Raw genomic sequence first — 19,770 nt, 5'->3', positions numbered from 1 at the left:
GTCTCTTCTGTTTTTCCACCTGTACCTGTTCCTACTGTGCTGTTTAGCTTACAGCCTTCTCTTATTTGCTCTCATCCCCTCCTTCCAACCTCCCAGAGTGCCAGCTCTCTGCCTGCTCGGGATTTGGCTGTGCTGTACACCTTTGCTAAGGGGTATGGTAATCAGGGTAGAAGGGAGTAAAGTCAGCCTTCTTAGGAGACTAACACATGAATACATTAATGTGCAGCTTGAAAGGGACCTACAGTCCTGCCTTATGTCATTTATAGGGCTGCTGTTAGGTCTTTTGTGATTTCTCAGCAATTTGTCCTAACCGTGGGATGTGTTATATAAGGGATGAGAAAGGTTATCTCATGACAGCATCACAAGTAATGCACATCATGACTCTCTTTGTGCAGTATCACCTCTTACTTTAAGAATGCACAAACACAGAGGGCTCATAAGAGATTTACAGAGGAACTTTTTCTCAGGCATGTAATGATATGCAAATATCTCGGGATCAAAGGTAAGTCATAGAAAAATGGTACTGACTAGAATAAGTCAGCTCAGCTATCAGCCTAAGTACATGACAGACCCACAGGCAACTCCAGAGCTGTCAGCTTCACTGCCTGTAGAGCCCACCAAGGGGCCAGATGCTGCTGCTGGATGAGTGTTTTCAGCAGCTTGGCATCTGGGCTCTGTGATGGCCTGTGTGTCAGGCTGGAGTGGGAGCTTTCACTGTGCTGTGAGGGATGGACACAAAGGAAAACAGATTTTCTGAGGTTAATGGTAATTAAAAATAAATTGTTGTGGCTGGTTTTAAGCCAAGTTCTGCCTACCAGTGGTTAAAGAGCAATCCCACCTCAAAAAAGAAACCTGGAGCTTTGCTTTATTTAAATCACACATTTAAATTACACACAATTGCTGTTTATTTCTAGATTTTGAGCAAAAAAAATTTTGAGCAAAAGTAGGAAGCATATCCATATAACTGTATACACACATAGAAACTGGCTGGCCTGAAATTGAAGACATACTTTAAAAAGAAAGTAAGAAGTATTTGACTTTGTTTTATTGGACTTGAAGGTAAAAAATGTTTGGGTTTGTTTTTGTTTTTGTTTTTAAACACAATAAATACCCACAGAAGTTGCTACAGTCGGTAGTCCAAGGAGAGATGCCAGGTTTTTACCATTTCTGAGTATGGTAACTGCAGGTGCAGATAAGAACTGCATTGGGTGGGGTTTGATTAGGGTTGAGAAAGTTTCTTCTTTAGCAGTCAGGGGCATTGTTTTGTCCAAATGCATGTTCCACAAGTGGAGAAGTTCAGCCCTAAGCAGGGGACTACACATAACCAGTAAATCACTTGGAACTGTTTAACTCTAAAATTTGTGTGCACATGCCATTTGGATAAAAAAGTCTGTAATTTGGGTAAGAGAATTTGGTACTTGCAATTGCAAATTACTGTGTTGAGGTGTTCCTCAAACATAAGGGTCTTAATTTTCAATTTGATTCATCTAATCAATTTTTTTTTTACCAAATCTGGCTTCTTTTTTTTTTTTTTTTTTGCCTATGGAAACGACCTGGAGTTATTTTGGTTGACTCATGAATGGTTGGAGAAGCACTTCACAACATTTCAGAATGCATTCAGAAGCTACTTGAGATGCAGAAAAATCAAATGCTTATAAAAACCTTTAACTGGGGAGTTTTTCTGCTGCACCTTCTGCAACCGGACTTGTCTATCTCGCATTGGCCTTTTTAGCCATCAGCGCGCTTGTAGCAAGCGTGGGTAGAGCCCTTCTCAAATCTTCATTCACGAAGCCTAGCCATGATTGATAAAAGCCCTTAAATGTGGGCCAGCTGTTTGCTGTAATCCTCTCCAACCCAACAGCCCTGTGCCCCAGTGAATTATTCTAAAGCACATTCTTGACAGGAGATGTTATGGCCAAAACAAGAGTATAACAGATTTTCCAGAAAGTTTATAACTACGCCCCAGAAACCACTTTATATTTTCATAAATACTAGTTTTTCTAGATTTACCAAGAACAGTGGAAAACTTACACCTAGTAGGTTTACCCATGCAGGGATTGTCTAGTGAAAGAAGAAAAAAATGAAAGCACACTAAAACATTTGATAGGGTCTGAGGTGGAGTTAGTGGATTTGTTACATTTATTTAGCAGAAAATAAAAAAGCATAGCCTGGAAAACTATTTTTGAGGAGATTCTGGCTCTACTGTGATGGACTTCATTCAGTTTGCAATCTGGAGTAAGATTTTCTCCTACATTAGTATCTGCTGTAGTTTCTGGGTTATCTTCATGATCTCTTTTCATTGACTGTAAAAGAAGCTGAATCAGATTAATGAGCTGACCCTTTTATAATTTCTGAACAAATGATTCCACTGATAAATATATAATAGTCATAATATGACTATCAGTTTTGATAGTGCAGGCAACAAAATAATATTGCACCCTGTCAGGACACCTTTTGAAATTCTAATAGTAATAATAATCAGATAATTAGAGTCAGTTCAGTGTTTTTCCAGTACTAGTATGTGCTTTCCTTCTGTTAAATCAGTCAGAAGTAAACAAAAAAGGTTCAATAAAATTGGCATAAATTATGTTACTTCTTTCCCTTACTCTGAAATTTATTGTTTAGCTGGTTCAAGAAGTTCCATTTACTTGTATTTCTCAGAATATCATAGAACCATTTGGATTGGAAAAGTCCTCTCCCAACAGAGAAAGCTAATATATAGTGACAGCTTTGTATCACAGTTGTGTTGTCCCATGAAATCCTGATTTGGGTGAAAAATTAATGGTTCAAATAATTTTCTAGATATTAAAAAGACCCAAACTTGAACATGGGCTGGTTTTTCCGATGCATGCTCTGCTTTATGTGTGCAAAACGTTAGAAGAATGAAAAGGGGAAAACCCATATTGGTACAGGTTGACTCTAGAAGCTGAAGATGTTCATCCTTGAAGGTTTTCAAGACTCAGCTGAAAAAAATCCCTGAGCAACCTGGTCTGGATTCAGTATTGACCTTGCATGGAGCAGGGAGGTCCCTTTCAGCCTGAATGACTGATTTTCTGAATTTGTAAAAATGTGAGCTTGTAAAAAGAAGGAAATGTTGGGATTAGAGAATTTCATAAAGATTAAATGACAACCTGTCTTTGCTAAGGGAAAAAAAAACCCCACCCGATTCCCTGTGCCCTGTAGGAAGTCACAGAGGGTTGAGATTGTTCCGAGAGGTTTCACATCTTAAAGTACCTGCTGTAAGGATTGATATTAGAACAGTGAAGATGACTCTGACACATCATTCCCAGCAGGTAACCGCATCCAAAGTTAGCAGTGTGCTGAATGATGTCATATCACAGTGGGCAAAGAAGTACTAAGTTATTACCTCTGCTTTAGCCAGAGGAACACTGAATTGATGAAATTATTGGATAGGAACTCTGGAAAGAGGAAATGACCAAACACATTTTTTTATACAGTTGTTTTGTACAGCTGTGACTGTGTAAACTCCTGACATAGGCTAAAATGTTTGGCCCATAGGTGATGTTTCTGACACCCACTGCTGTAGTTCCAGAGGCTTCACAGTTTTCCTTGTTTTATTTTAAATCTCTACTGGTGTCTTTGGAAGACTTCCTGCACTAATATCCACTGTCCACAAGGCTGCCCATCTCTCATTTTTGCACAGATGCTATTTAGCATCACTGAATGACTTACAAGTAGAACTACTCTTGAAACTTTTAAGGTTTATGACAGAAAAATTACTGTTTATGTTGACCAAGTCAAGGAAAAATGATTTGTCAAATCAAAATACTTGCTTAGAATTGGTCAGAACATGATCTACCTCATCTAGAGTTCAGTAGTTTATGGCTTTGATTTTCATTGTACACCAGACTTCTATACCAGTCTTCATGGCAGGAAAGCAGGTTTTGGTATTTGGTGGTACCTCCTCTGGCAAGAGCCATCAGAATGCCTCCAGAAAACCCACTGCTCAGTGTATGTTATGGGGGACTTTCTCATTCGTCAGTTCTGATAACAAGAGCTCAACAATTGGATGAAGAACAACAAAGTCAAATTTACCATGGTAAAGTCAGAGAGAATTCCCCTCTGCAGACAGAGGTACTCATAATTCCTTTCCCTCAAAACAATCTAGTTGTATTCTGTTTTCACAAAATTTTGTTCTTTAGGTAATGAAAATGTGTTTCTCTGTTTCCTGATTATTAGGAAATGTTCATCCTTTTAACATTTCTTTTTGGATAGAGATTAGACCGGTTGTGTCTGTCATCCTAATAATGGATTACCAAAGTTCTCTGTCTTTGAGGATTACTGTATGAGTAATTGAAAGACTACACTGTATGCAGAGAGTAGCACCTTTCTGGTGAGGCCTGATACAAGCACACTTCCTGGTGTCCCATTGCCCTTTCTCTGTGAAAATCCACTTGTGCTGCCAATTCCTGATGATGTGATGATAGGCAATTTGATCTGGATGTCGTCTCTCCTGTCTCCAGTCACATGCTGTCAAAACTGTCATTGTTTTGGAACAGTACAACTTGATGAAGCCAGGAATCAAACAGGAAGATCAAGGAAAAAGAAGCTTTCAGAGATGAGGGGACCAGAAATTCCTAAATACATTGGGTTTATCACAAGTTTGAATCTTTTAAAAATAGATTGTGTAATTTTTTATATTCAAGAAATAATACCATAACCATAGTGATGTCAAACCCAATTATATTTTTATAACTTCTTCCATCCAGATATTTCTTTACTGTGTAGAGGATAAAGAATAAAAAGTTAAACAATAGTAAGGGTGGACTCTATTGTAAGAGGTAGCTTACACTGAAAATGCTTTTACAATTAGTAGCATGTCACTTTACATAGGAGGAAAAAAAAGATCCAGGAATGGATATTCCTGATATAAAACAATGGCAAAATAAGTTATTATTTTTCCAGAAGTACACAGGTGAAAGTGCATGTGTATAGCTGGAATTAATATGAAATTATATGCATTGAACTAGAATAACAGTGGTTCTGCCTCCAAATTGGAAGTCTGAGAAAGACACTCCCTTAAGAAACAAAGCCTGAAACTTACCCATGTTTTGTTATTTGATAGTACATAAATTTTGTGCTTACATGAGCGCACGTGCTTTTTTTTTTATTATGTGTAGCTCTGTTTGTGCAGATCTCTGAGTCAAGAGAATGATTTAATAAAGTAGAAAGATATATGCAACTTCAATAGATGATAGTAAACTGTGAAGTAAGAGATTTGGAAAGCTGGGAAATTGGCCAGTATTGATTTCAGACAACACAAGGGAAAATGCTTTCTTTATGTACGTATAAAGTTATGGAAAAGTATTCAGTTTGCGTTATCTTCCACTATTAAAGGTCACAAATAATTATCTTTGAGATTTTCAGCCTTTGCTGGTTTTCATATTCTTGTTGTCTGACTGTAGAAGTATGAAATCAAAGATGTCATGAGATGAGAGAAGAGATTGCAGGAAAGAGCTTATGTAGTTACATTCACATCTGTGTTCTCTGGGACATCAGTTTTACTTGGTTCCATTGAACCTATCAAAGTTTATGTAGTAGTAGCTGCTCAGAAGGGATATCATCATTGCTTATCTTGGTCTGTGGCTACTCTTTATTATTATCAGTTTTGAAATAACTGAGTGTGTTAAATTACTGTGCACTGTGTTGTGATATTCAAATCGGAGACAGACCTAACATACTGTCTTATTTTAAGATGCATTGGGTTGTCCATCCTGAATTTGCACCATTTAAAAGTGAGAGTAGACATAAAGGTGCAGATGTATTTTACTTTATCTATCAGGCTTTTTATAGAGAGAAATCCAAATCTTGTCTGTACTGAGATAAAGCTGATGAAAGCTACTGCAAAGTAAGAAATTGGTCAAGAAAAAGATGGGAAAAAATAACCTTGACCAATCCAAGACTTACATACAAACCTGTATATGATAGACACTTTTCTGTTCATTGCAGCAATTAAACAGTGAAATTGTGACCTTTGGAATAAGAACTCCTTTTGAGTTCTATTGTGTAAAGATGTAGTTTGGCCATAAACTCCTTATAAAAATTTATGAAAGAAATTTGATTGAATGAGTCTGGTGAACAGTTTAGGAAGTTGAGTATCTGAGTTACTTTGCTGAATTTATACCTCAGCATTTCTCTGAAGTGATAGCATTGCCCCATCTTTGTGATGCCATTCACTGAGTGATCGCATCAGGATCTTCTCCAGAGAATGAGTTTTTGCTGTCTCTTTGTCTAACAAGAGGGTACAGAATGACCAAGGCTGTCCAAAGTGTTGGGTAACCTTTGCTGTCCATCATAAGAAACCATAAAAGTATCTGTCTTCTAAACGGTAGCAGCCCATGGTCATCCTAGGAACTCAGTAACATCCGTGTCTGAATATGCAAAACTGAGGCAGTCAGTCACAAGCTGTGTATAATAATCACAACCTTTTAGAATTACAGCTATGTTAAGGCCTTCAAGCAACTGAAAGTAACACATTTATAGTTTTGTCCATTTTTTCCTTTCTTCCTGAGTCCATCTTTGTGAACTCCAAATATCTTGTAGACTCCTGAAAACTTCTAGAAACAATTAAGGGCAAGCATTAATACTTTTTGGGGGGGAGTTTCTGTGTAAATTTAACAACTAAAAAGTTTTCCTTTTTTTTTTTTTTAGTACATGTTAGTTGACAAAATTCAAGTTTAAAAATGTCAGTAGCTCACTCGAGTTTTTGCAACCTTTTGCTCATGAGAGGTATTGGCTTGCAGTTCCTCTGTATTCACTATGATTTCCCGCTGCCTGCCAAGTGAATATTGGTGCAGTTCTAGCTGTAGGAATACTCTGTTGCAATAATTATAAACAACACTTTCACGAAAATTATTTTTAGAACAGCAACTTGTCCTTTTCAATGTAAACACTTTTTTTCCTGCCATAGTGGCAATTTTAATGTGGGCAAGCAGTATTCCATTTGATTTTTTGTAGGTGGTATCCTCAAATTACACATAGAAGATTTCCCTTTCTCTTCCCACCCCAAGTATGCCTGTTTACTTCCAAGTTTAAAAATAAGTTGATTCATATGAAAGGTACTAATTTTTTTTAAATAAGGTTGAGTTTTTTTGGTTTGTTTGTTTTCTTTCACTGTACTATGTAGCTGGAGAACTACTTCTGTTTACATACTTTCAAAGGCTGGTAATTAATTTTTTTTACCAGGTAGTAATTAAGTAGTGCTCTTAGAAAGAATGTCTTGAATGTCAGAGATAACTAGTATTGTAGTGGCAGAGTTCAGAAGGTAATGGTTAGGGTCTCACACTTGTTCTGTCCATCTAGCAAGGTTCTCAGACACGTGCTTAGCTGCAAATACGTTAATTACATGGAATATAAATACACTTAAAAATGGCCTTGAAGGAAGCAGTTGTCTCATGTAATTCCCTCAACATATGCACAGAGCAGAAGTCTGTTACTTCTGAAGAAAGCGCTGCTCTTGTTTCTTGAGAATAAAGAGGGAGAGAACACCTGTAGAGAAAAACAAGGCATGTGATAGTAAATATGTGAGACTGTCAGTTATGCTATTACATTAATTTTTTATGTTGCTCCTTTATTTTCTTATTGTCCTCCACTATTAGTCTCTCAAAACAGGAGTATTTCTGAAATCACAGACCTTAAGTTCATTTGAAGAAAACAAAGTAGGCTTCTAAGTTATGTGGTTATATCTGAAAATTTTATTTCATGTTCTCAAAGAGTTTACTTTAGAGAAATATTAACTTATTCCTGTAATTAGTCTGCATTACTAGGAGAATTGTTTGCTTTGAAAGGAGTATCAGAGATGAGTTGCAAAGAAGTCACCAGTATCTGTTTAACTTTTCATTTTATTCTTAGACCCTGTTCAATTTTGTGGTATCTGGATGTCTGAGTTTACAGAGCATATGACACAGCTCTTTTTCCAACAAATTCTGTTAATGTCTTTTTGCTGAAGTACCTTCTTTCTGCCCTTACAAAACCAAGGATGTAAGCTACTGCAGTCTAACCACATCAAGAACATCAGACTATGCCAGTAAACTTCTGATAAGTCATTGCTACCACTTTCATTTATCATTGTCTTTTAGGCACCTCAGTGTACTCCACATACCTGTCAATGCTTCTTTTAACAATTGCCTAAATATTTTTCAGTTTTAGTAATGCAGCAGTGTTCTGATCTGGATTTTTTTAAGCAATATATGTGAATGACATTTTTCAGTACTCTTTCTATTTATGTACTACGGTACTTACTGATAATTAAATCAACATAAATAAATTCTGTTGCTTACTAAATGATGATTTCTCATCTGCTGTTCAGTATAAAGACGACTAATCTAATGTGAATAGATAATTGTTGAGCAAGGGTTTGTGAATACATGTGCAATTCACTTAATATCTCTATGTTCAAGGTAAAGACATGCAATTAGATAGAAGGGGACAATGAGAACGCTCACAGACATGCGTTACTGTCTGAAAAACAGAATACATGACCTAAAGAGACTTTTTGCAGTGTCTTCTGTGGACATTACAATGATTCTCAACTAAAGAAAGAGTCCTTTTAATTATCAGACCACTCAGATTTGCTATTAGGATAGAAAATATGTTTATTGAGAGTTTTTAAGTGTGCTACTCACTAATTCTTTTACTATCTAAGATTGTATTTTTAAATGTCCTTGTTTTTCCCTGCCAATCACATAATCAGTTATTCCCTGTTTCTTTTCTTGTGGGGCTAAGCTGGCTTCCTCATTTTTGCAGTTCATCAATACAAAACTGATTTGAAGCTGAGCTGTATAATAATAAGCCTTTCAGCAGCCAGGCTTGACACTTGCCTTGTAATTAAGGCCTTGATGGTTGTGTTGATGGCAAATGAAAGAAAATGGCTTTGTTCTCAATTCCAGAGGCTTGATTGCTGGTTCTCGTTCTCACCTGAATTCGACCCATTCTGCATTGTGCGCATGATTGCTGGAGTGTGAGTAATTGCAGTGCTGGCAGATGACATTTTCATGAAGCACACTCTGCACTGCTCCAGAGGGAATTTACAGAATTTATAGCTGGAGAAGCTCATCAAACATGGATTTAGGAAATGCCTATGTGAAAAGTGGGAGCCCACAACCAAATATCAGAGCTTTTCTTTTGACATTTGCTTTTATATAAAGGACTGTCTGCAACCTGTCTTACCTTATGGTAGCAGCCTATTCATGACTAGATTTTGTGATTAAGTGCAGTTACTGAAGTTCATTAATGCAATTTTTTGCTTGTTTTCTTGTAATTTTTTTGTTTACTTGGGAAAGTAGGTGGAAAATAGTTTTCCCATTTCCATTCGTATTTTTATATTTCCCTAATCTTTCAGCTATTTAAGAATTGTCAGCTTTTTCATGTGTTTATTGACAACAATGTATGCTTGTTTTTTATTTACATCTTCTTATTTTCTCAACCTTTTTGCATCACAACATATTTTGTTTAATTTAAATGAAAATGAATGTACATTTTAAATAGTCACAGAGGCTTCCACAATGGAAATAGACTCCAGAATTTATAAATCAGTTCTTTAGAAGGAAAGTATTAATGAATTTTATGTTGATGAGTTCACAGATTTCAATGAAGGATGTTTTGTGTTGTAAATAATAATTCGATAGTGAAATTTTGCAGTGTAGATATCATATGCCTTTATATACCTATCCATATAGGTAACATGTGCATAATCTTTTCTGCCCTCTGCCTTAGTGCTTCTGTTTTTCCTCTCCATCTGACAGTCTTTGTGCCTGTCTCATATTCATCATGTTTATGTCTGAGCCCCTGGTCCTTCTTCTCGCACTGGGACGAGAACCTGTACGTTGCTGCTGTGCTTGTATCTTTCCCAGCACCTGAACCGACAGAAACATTTATGGAATTCTGCTAATCTTTTTCAGTCACAACTGCTTAGGCTGTCACTAACTTTGCACATGACGATTTGTAGCTGCTGTGACTCAGACATACTGTTACACTGCTGTCTGTCTGGCAAACCAGACTAGCTGCACTTGGGTTTTAATATTTCTTGAAGCCTCTCAATCATGGCAAGTAGAGAGACTTTCCTCCTTGCAATTGGTATTATTGGAAGTCCTGAGCAATTGAATGATTGAGGGTTGTGTTGGTTTTTTTTTTAATTAGGCTTATTGATTAACCCCTAGGAAAAGTTAGTCAAAAAGTCCTTTGAGTTTCTGCAATAAATGTTTGATCCAGAGTAGTGCCAATTATTTAAAACACAGAGAAAAAAAATTCTAAGGTCTAAGCTGATGGTGTTAAACTGCCCGTTGCTATAGCATCTAACTTATCCTCATTTCAGTAATAGAACTCTATATCAATACTAATAAATGGCAACAAGAGGAGAATCAATCTAAACTGCTGACAGTTGTTTTAATTTATACTATAGTCCTCAGATAATTGGGTAGCACTTTCTAAGTGTCTTACCTAAATTCATGGTTGTTATGCTGCTGTGCTTTACAAAAAATAGAGGGGTTTTGTAGCCTTGAATAGGAATAAGATGGAACTTATTGTAAATGCACCTTGATTTTAGTCATACATAATAATCTTCTAATATACTTTGACTACCAGTGTTAAATTCTACCCCTAAACTTAAGTGTTCTTTAGGGACTCACCACATTCAGGTTCAAAACCTCAGAAGTACTTAGGCTTTTAAATCTTTTGAAAATTTGAGTCTCAGAGAGTCACTTCTTGTCTTTCAAGCCATGAACTCAAGGTGTAAGGCTCAAGAATTGGAGGCAGAAGTCTGTAGTTCATCACTGCCTCTCTTACAGTTATTACTGGAAAGCTGAGGTGCAGCTCTCCTGAACACTGGCTAATACTCCTCTTGCAGGAGCATTAGGGACCTGTGTCCAGCATGGCAGCCTTCTGAGGTGCAGTCCTGCTCTCTGCGTGTTCCTATTCCAACAATACCTCTCTTAAATTGGGATCTGAGTATCAGCTCAGCCCCAAGACGGAAACCTGCTGTTACCTTTTATGGTGCCTGCAACAAAACAACCCATACCTGTCTGCGACTTTTAGTAGAAAAGGGGCAGGTTGTCAACCTCTGTGTCCATAGTCATGACCTGGACTTAGAAAATTATTTTGTTTGTGGGAATGAGACTTGGATCAAAGAAGAAGAACATGGTAAGAGAACCCTGAGGATTTTTAACTGTTTCTCAAATCTGTTGCAAAACAATAAGCTATGAGGAAAGGAATGAAAACAATAGCCAGTGAACTAGAAATGTGGCAGTGAACAGAAGCTTTTCAAACTTGCTGAGGTGACGAGAAAAAGCTGCCTGATGCCATTACCTTAATTACGGTGATGGTCCAAGTCATACTGTGCTCGGTGATCAAATATTGCATTATGCTGGCTGGGTTTGGATAATACTGGCATCTAACACAGCAAGTGTAATGTTAAGAATCGCCTTAATGCTCCATTGTAGAAATTAAAATATTTCAAGTTATGAAAAACATTCAACTGATTCTCCTACAACCTTGCCACTACCTCTGGTACTTAGTTGAAAGCTTCAGCTTATTTTAATAATCTTGTCTTATCCTATTTGTAACCTTCACCTTTTACACACATACCTCATTACCTTTGTCAACCAGAATGTTAATAAGACTGCTTTTATCTTCTCTAACACCCATTTACACTTGCTTTTCTGCCTTGTTTTCCTCAAACTTCTTCACTTTGCCTCTGTGACCCAGCCCTGAGACATCTTGTTCTCTTTCCCTCATCTCTCCCTCTGGCTTGTTGCTCTGCTTTGCTCTGTGTCTTTTGCTTGAGAATACAAATGTGGTCTTCAACATCTCAGCACTTGGCTCTTAAGTTTTCTTGCTCTTATATTCCCTTGTGTCATTCACACATAGGGGAGAGAGGGTGCTTGTCTCGTGCTGTAGTTTCAGATTCACCATGAGATGATCTTTTGGCATGTGGCAGGGATGTGACTGTGGCTCATCCATGGCATAGGCTATTGAGTGAGATCATTGCCTATTTTAAAATATTTTTCTTTCTCATTCTCTCTTTTTTAAGTCTTAAACAATTTTACAGTAAAGGGAGGAGTTTCTTACCTGGCTCTGCCTCTTCTCTGCCCGTTATGTAGGCCATTGCTTTCTCTGGCACCACACAGTATGTTATGTTATCCCCTCCTGTTTTATGATTTTCCAGCCTGTATAGTCATCGACAATTGCTTGTTTCCATGGAGAAACCTGAAGTTCTTGGACAATACAATGAGTGTGAGAAGTTCTGTGATTCAAGGGAGTTGATGAAAGGACAGAAGCTTCCTTCTTCCATTTCTAAATGTTAGTGTTCCTGTGGTTTCTGTTACATTTTCCTTTAAGCCAGCACCTCTCTTTTTTATGGCCTTATAAATCTTTTTGAATCTAAATAGAATTTAAGCTTGTCTTATGTTGCAGTATCTGTTAATCCATAAGTTATTTATTCAACACCTGGTCTGTCTGCGAGTCAAGCATTTTTGATTTCTTTATCTTTTGATACAAATTAAGCAGCACAGGGGTAAAACATGCTGTAGTTTATTAGATAATGGATCCTTATTAATAATACAGTTTTTGTACCTTTGGGACAAGATACACCTGTTGGTGTATCTGCATCTGCAGATTATTCTTCCATTCATGAATGCTCTACATTTATTCTACCAATATGCTTGTACAGCTCTTTGTTATGCAGTTCTGACTGTAGCAGATACATCAGCCCACCTTAGTGTTTTGCTTTTGACACTATTAAAAACCAGTCTGTTATAGGAACTTGCCCTGAAAATATCCCGTGACCCCTTTGAGGTCTCCTGTACCAGAGGACATCAAGGCTTTGTCCTCTCAATGCATATGTTCATAAGCATATGTCGGTTTCTGTTTGCTGTTGGGAGTTTTGTGTTGTCTCGGTGTTCTGTAAATGTTGTCCTGTCTATTTCCAGCAAACTGTGGGATACCCCAGCTTTGCATCTGAGGCGTTGCTTTAAGTAGTGGTATGATTTATTGCTCTCTTACTTGACGGTACTAGTGAAATGTAAGGGGGAAAGAAGAATAAGTTTCTGAGCTAATGTCATCTGAGAGATAGTCTGAAACCATAAATCACTTGAACATAAGAGAGCAATAGCCATGGCTACATTTTACTGTGAAGGCAGTTTGGGATTAATGTAGTGCTCTAATCTGTTAACAAATAATTTGTGAAGAAATCTGTTCAGTAGGACCATATTAATTTTTCTCAAGTATTTGCAGTTGTTCATACAGACAAATGTCAACCTCAGGTACAACACAGGACCTTTAAAGTCACCATCAAACTGAGACACAGGAAATGGATCTGATGTGGAAATATAGTGTGTTTCCTGGACCACGGTCTACAGCTTTCATTTTGGTGTACTGGGAAGGTTACTTCTGTGCTTCCTTATGTTACAATATGCTGGGTATTGTACTTTTGTTCAGAAGATGGTCTTACTGTTAAACAATTTGGGTTAAGGATTAAAGGAGAGAGAATAAAATTTTAACTTGTGACAACGGATGGCAAAACTGGACCTTCGTCTACAGAGGAGTCAGTGGATGCTCAGCACTTTCACCTGTAGTCATTAGGTAGATCTGACCTCAGTGCACAGTAGACTGTGTAAACAGCCCTGCCCAAAATCTGGCGCTGTAGGCACATCAGTAACACATGACACTTTGCCACATTCGCTTGTAATAGAAGTCTTGTCCAATAGTTGTCAGTGTAGGAAGGTAAAACTGAATCTGCTGATAACTCTTGCTGTATATAGTTTATAGTCTGCAGTGTATAAGTCTATAATCTGTAGGTCTAATGTTATTTTTTTTATGCTTTCATTTTTCTAGTTGTTTGTGTTTTTTTTCCTTAGGATGCCATCCCTACATCCAGTTTGCTTCAGAAAACAGCAAAGATACAGTAAAGCAAATCAGTTCTCTACCCTAAAATTAATTTACTAATTTGCTTTGATTATTTGCCTACTGATTTTCTTCTTCTCTGACTCTCTGGGTAATACCATGTTGAGGAGGTGAATCTGAACACCAAAAGGTATTTGTTGACCAAAAGGTATTTGAAATGCCTCCAGATCAACAGCTTATAATATCATAGCCTTTCTTCTAACATAATTTGCTTTGTAGTAGGGTTTTAAGATGTAGGATAAAGGAAAACATTCTGACTCACCCAGTCCTGTTGGGGTGTGTTCCTCCTACTTAAGGCAGTTTTCAGATTCTATATTGTCCTGGCATTAGACACACTGCTCACTTTGGAAGAACCAGTAACACTGCAAACCCTTTGTGTTTTCACCATCCTCATTCTTTCTGCAGTCAGGAAAGTCCCCTGTTTTTTCACTCAGGTGTTTGTGCCCTGTTTCCCATTCTCTCCAGTGTGCCTCACAGTCAGGAGGTAACTGTTTATCTGCTGTGTGGGGGATGCATGCAGCCTTTCCAAGAACTCCCCTCAGTGCCAGCTGTGTATTTTCCTCATTAGTTTTAAATCCTTATTTGGCAGCAGATGATTCTTTGAACTCTTAATCCTACCAAAGCTACACTTGACATAAGAAAATATGACATCCAGTAATAACAGTGATGCTCATGCACTGTCTGCTTTCAATGCTGATATTCATAAATCTTCCGAGAGCACTGAATGTCAGCTTTGGATATCTTCTTCCTCTGATGAAGGGCATTCAATCTTCTATATTTTTATATTTTGGATCACTTTTTCTTAATAATCCTTTTTTATTTATAGATAATAAGAGTTTTATACATCTAAAAGACATTATTTTAAAACAGGGTTGGCACTAAGACTGTTGGTTGATTTACATAAAAGTTAATGTAAAGTCTCACAAATGTTTACACTTTGTAGTTTTAAATGTTTTGTTGATGGAAATGATATGCTTTTGTTGTAGATTAAAATACCAACGCAAGCCAAGTGGATCACCGCATTATCCCAAACACCAGTGCAGTGTTTTCTCCTTGTGCTGTCTGATCCCACTGGGTTTGGCCTTTCCCTATTTTTGTGGGGTTTGTTGCTAGAGCTAAATGTCATTTCCCAAACTGAGAAAAGATGGAAAAAATGTATCATGTTTTTTGTAAGTATAATTTGATGATATAATTGTGTAAGTCTTAAAACCATCACTCCTAGTCAGTATTACCAGTATTACCACAGTGTTTTTTAGGCTCAGGTTTAGCCTTTTGTAGGCAACTAAGAAACAGCAGCAGCTTTGGCCACACTGGCATTTCTGCTGCTCCACCTGGGGTGTTCCTGAGGGAATAGGACATCTTCCTCTTGTGGTGCCAGCCAACAGAGCTGTTCTGGTGTCTTTGAACATATGCCAAAAGGGGATTAAAAGTTTCAAAGTGAGTATGTTTGATGTTTGATGACACAAACCAACAAGGCGAGTTTGTTGTTGTTGTTTGAGTGAAGCTATTTAAGAGTTTCAGAGGACGTATGGAAGTATTTTGTATTTGGATTGCAGTAAAGCCTGAAAGAGCACCCTACTTTGTACAAAAGGCTCGATTACATCCAGGAACAAAGGAAAATAAAAGGTTTTTTTTTTTACAAAGTAAAATGCTTTTCTTGTTTTAGTGGGTTTTTTTGGTTTTTTTTGTGTGTGTTTTTTTTTGTTTTGTTTTGTTTTTGTTTTTTTTTGGTTTTTTTTGGTGGGGTTTTTTTAAAGGTCTACGGGATATCCTCCAGGGAAAACCAAAACCAGACATAAATTAGTGTTTAGACCACTGAGTGTGGAAGAGGAAAAGAAAAAGATACATTCAAAGCATACTGATAGTTACTGCTGAATAGGAAAACGCAGAACATTTAAGAAAAAAGAAAGCTGCTCTGTATTTGCATTCCTGTTCTCCCAGAGCTCATGAAGTCTCCCTCACCATGAAAAAGTGTCTTTGTCCCTGAAGGACCGAAGAGGTGTCATATCCAGATGAGCTTCAGGGCACTGGGGTGACGAGTCTAAGCAAGTGTGACAAAGGGAGTGATTTCCTACCCATCCAAGGTGGTGGCCTGCCCACTATCCCAGCTGGGTAGAGGTGGCTCTCTGATTGTGAGTGGCTCCGTGAAGTTTGAATATTCAGGGTCACTGAGGTGAATTCCAAGCCTCAGTGATCAGAGCCAACCGCGATCCGAAAGGAAGTAGTAATCATCCCATCCACTTCACAGGACCATTTCCTTTCCCACTGTCCCAGCATACATATACATATTTATAAATTACTTTTTTGACTGGGCAGATACCTGTCTTCCTTCTGAAAACACTGGAAAAACAGACACCCGTACAGCCTTTGCTACCCCACATCTCCAAGACAGATTGCATGAAACACAATGGCTATTCTAAGTAGTGAAATACAGAATATTTAGAATGCTCTAAAAAATTAATTCTAAAAAAACCCTATCAAAGTATTAGAAATAGTTGTAGTTATTTCATCTTTCCTGAAGAAAAAAACCCAAACAATAAACCAATTAAATTCCTGCCAGAAACAACTCAAGCGGCCACTACTTTTGAAATGCTTCCACTAGAGGAAGTACACAACCTCTTAAAGGCAGGCATGTTTTCATGAGACTGAGCTAGAGCTGGACATTTCCTTGTGATTTTATTTTAGTGGTTCAGGCTTTGTTCCATACCTTCAGGGGTATTAAGAACTGGGGGCTCGTTATGACCTTTGTTAAAATTGCTGGTTCTCAGCATCATTCAGAATGTAACCTTTTTGCAGGAGTTTTCTTGTCTTCTACTAAAATATCCACTGCTTATAAGGGTAAAGCATCCATTCCAGGTGTTTCTGCCATTCTCCTGTGAAGTGCGTTGCTTAGGGCATCTCAGAGACCATGACATTTAATCTGTCTTTTAAATGTGCTTTTCTTAGGTGCTAAGCAGTAAAGAGTCTGCACTTTAGCCTCTTACAAGTGCCCTATATTTCTACTTCTGCAAGGGTAACTGAATTTTTTGTTTGGGTTCCTGGAACAAAGCATTTTTATCATTAGTAGAATTTGAATGGAAAACTGTGCGGACTTCATTTTTCCAGTATTCTCAGTGGCAGGCGAGTTTCCTGTGGCTGCACGTGCATTTGCCAAGTGTTTGATATTGAGGCAGGTCTCTGAAAAGGTACTATGCATTTGGAGATTTATATATGCAAAACAGTATTCCCAAAAAAACTGTGGATATCAGATTTGGAATGGAAGGTCAAGAGGACATAGTGAAAGCCGGCATTGTCAGCCCCTTTAGCTCTGTCTTCACATTTCAACAACCAGCTCATTTTCAGATCTGTTAATTTTCTCTGTATCTAAGAATTAAAAGTCGTAAGCAGACCTCAACACGGTGGCATTGGGAAAAAAATTTAAAAACCCCAACAACATTATTTTAACTTTAAAATTATTTTTAAATTCATCAGCGCATTGGGATGCAGAGAACACGTGCATTTGTTGTCACTCCCACCGGGAATGAGCGGCCGCTGTCCGTGGTGCTGCAGCCCAGCCCTGCCGCGCCGGCTCCTGCCTGAGGAACGGCGAGGCACCGGCCCAGCAGAACTAGAGGAACAGGCAGCGAAGCCTTTTACCGTTTTGTTGGTACCTTTCTTCTGTAAATAATTATTTCTTACCTGCAGCTGTGTTTATAATTGAAGTTACACAGCTTGTTATGGCTGTTTTCTCTTTAATAAATCCACCTATCCTTATGTAGGAAAAGTTTTGTTCTAAGATCAAAGGCACATTAAGGTCACTGTAAAGATGAAGGGAGAACCATATATATCTCTTTTTAAGAAGTAAATTATTGGAACTAATGATTTATGTATATTTCCAAAGATTAATTTACTCCCTCAGAATGCTGTCTTAAAATAAATAAAAAAACTAACTAGAAATCAAGAATTTGGGACTGTTGTGGAAAGTTATTTGGTTTATGTGTAATTTTATTTTAGCCAGTTGAACTATGTATGTGAGAAATTAATACTGAAACAAGATCCTTAAATTATAAAAATTTTATGGGAGAAATGATGGTTCTTTAAAGGTTCTGTTCCTGTGTACATTTTCAGAAATTTTAACATAAATTCACACGTTATTTTGAAGATTAAAAGACTCTCTCTTTGTTTTTATAAATTTGTGAAAAAGAAATAATAGTAATTACACTAAGTATTTACATGCAATTTGATCAATAGAAAATAGTTTTTAGTCTTATTTTTGTTCCCATTTTCTAATCTGTAGAATATTTCCTTGCCTGAAAAGTAGCATATAAGGAATTGAGTACAGTATCTTTTAGAGGATTTATGGTAATGCTGCTGAATTTAGCTGAGCATAAACAGCATGGTGAGCCCCTCAGGGTCTCTTCATTTTCCTGACACACTCCACTGCTGCCCCATTAACACTTCGTCTGTTATTGCCATCTACTCAGTTTAATGAGTATCTTTGAATTTGAAGTTCCTCACAAGAAACAATAGCTAAAATATGTGATGCACCTACTGTAGCTTTCAGTATTGTTTCCTATTCCCTTTATATGTTTTTGAATAAAAAGTACTTGTCTGTTCTTCAGCAGTAGTTACATCATGACATTTTCTTTAATTATGGTAGATGCTAATCACAAGCACTGAGTAGTGACTACAGATATGATGCTTTATCTGTCTGTGTAGAAGGTAAATGCATGCTGAATAGCTGCTAAAGGAGGCCTTTCCTTACTTTAAAATTCATCTGGTTAATACTGACTCTTTAATGTGAAGAAGGAGTAGTTCTGCAGGAGACTTTGTGCTATCAAAGCAGAATATTATATTTCTTCTAAGAAATAAGACAGAAGGACTAGGTGCTCTTTTCTGATACCTGTATTAATCCAGCTAGCTGATGTAAAGGTTCCTAAATCTGAATTATCACATTCCTCTAAATACATGACTGAACCATCCTAAACAATAGGCTGTATTATCAGTTGAGGACTCAGACCTGAATTAAAGCCAGAATAATGTTGCACTTGGGCACATCATAAGATTTAAGACCAATTCTGATTTTACATTGACTATTAACTGATCAGCAAAAGTGCTCTGAATCACCTTAGATATTTAATGGATCTAGAAAATCTTTGCTGGGCCAAATAAAACAAATTTCTATTCTAGAAAACTGGGGCAACCAGTTAGATATTGGAACAAGTTTTTCTATAAATGCATTCATGGAAAGGATTTTTAAAAGCTAAAATAATGTGTAAGAGATTTTGTGTGTTCCTGGTAAGCTTGCTATTCTTCATTAAAGTTTTTTTCTTTTTTTTTTTTTCCTTTATTTTTAGAAAATGAGTCTGGAAGAAAATTGGTGAATCCAATCCAGTGGACCTACAAGCACTCTGACAGGCTCAGAGAGCGGAGTCTGTACCAAAGAGCAATTACCCCACCAAACGATTTCAGGTACAATTGACCTAAATATAGCACTCTCCTGAGATTATTGACAAGAGTTCATTTCCTGTAGTGCTTTTCCCATTTGCTACCCCTGGTAACCACTGTGATCTTATCTTCCTGGTGCTGTGTGACTTCTGGGATGCAGTTAAGAGTTCTGTTGTGCATTATCTTTAAACAGACAATTCATGCTAAAAGAATCATTTGCAGTTAAATTAGATGATGCATATATTATTCTTGCTGCTGTAGTTACAAAGAACAGGAATGAGTGCCTGAATCGTTTTGGACTTGGATGCACTGGAATTCTTTTTATTGTGAAATCAGAAAGGTAGTACTAGTTAATTGTAAATAAATAGGAAATTTTATTTCATTAAACATTAGCAGTGGAGTCGGATGTGCAGGATGGATAGGTTG

The 19,770-nt window shown here is 37.3% G+C and overlaps 1 protein-coding gene across 18 annotated transcripts in view; it reads left to right on the top strand.

The window, feature by feature from the left end:
- MYT1L (myelin transcription factor 1 like) overlaps positions 1 to 19,770 on the top strand; it is a 299,623-nt gene that overhangs the window by 64,443 nt on the left and 215,410 nt on the right. For all 18 annotated transcript variants that reach the window (XM_050316721.1, XM_050316731.1, XM_050316729.1 and 15 more), the window contains exon 2: positions 19,254 to 19,368. The gene's annotated coding sequence lies outside the window, so the exon portion shown is untranslated. The remainder of the gene's footprint in view (positions 1 to 19,253; positions 19,369 to 19,770) is intronic.

This window comes from Myiozetetes cayanensis, unplaced genomic scaffold (genome assembly GCF_022539395.1).
Source record: "Myiozetetes cayanensis isolate MyiCay16 unplaced genomic scaffold, myiCay2020 scf2-11, whole genome shotgun sequence".
Lineage (NCBI taxonomy): Eukaryota > Metazoa > Chordata > Aves > Passeriformes > Tyrannidae > Myiozetetes > Myiozetetes cayanensis.
The sequence above is the reverse complement of the archived record's forward strand: the minus strand, read 5'-3'. Positions and strand labels throughout refer to the sequence as shown.